The sequence below is a fragment of the Odontomachus brunneus genome, unplaced genomic scaffold (genome assembly GCF_010583005.1).
Source record: "Odontomachus brunneus isolate Ranch 3 - 2012 unplaced genomic scaffold, Obru_v1 Obru_scaffold_100, whole genome shotgun sequence".
Taxonomy (NCBI): Eukaryota; Metazoa; Arthropoda; class Insecta; order Hymenoptera; family Formicidae; genus Odontomachus; species Odontomachus brunneus.
Genome location: NW_022639550.1, coordinates 819,801 through 820,121, shown reverse-complemented (window position 1 = coordinate 820,121; position 321 = coordinate 819,801). Strand labels below are relative to the sequence as shown.

The 321-nt window shown below is 28.7% G+C and overlaps 1 long non-coding RNA gene across 1 annotated transcript in view; it reads left to right on the top strand.

The window, feature by feature from the left end:
* The window catches only part of LOC116848771, a 16,813-nt gene that overhangs the window by 10,068 nt on the left and 6,424 nt on the right, over nt 1-321 (top strand). The window lies entirely within an intron of this gene.

The window sequence follows — 321 nt, the reverse complement described above, 5'->3', positions numbered from 1 at the left end:
GCTTGAAATAGTGGTTCAACAAAAATTACCGCAAAATTGAACAGACTGTTACTTTTGTAAAAATGACAGTAGCTAAATGGTTTAAAAAGCACTTTAAAGTTTAAAGTCTATAATTACAGTCTATTGAATTTTACCTATTTAAGGTCCCACTTCTCCAACCTCTTAGTAAGTTAACCAACAATTAAATCATGTTTGTTTTCATTTTTCCTTCAAACTAGACAAAAACAAACATATGACTTAATGTTTTAACTGTTAGTTTACCAAGATGTTGGAAAAATAGACCTTAAGAAATTGAAGATGTTTCTTGACTACAATTAGCAA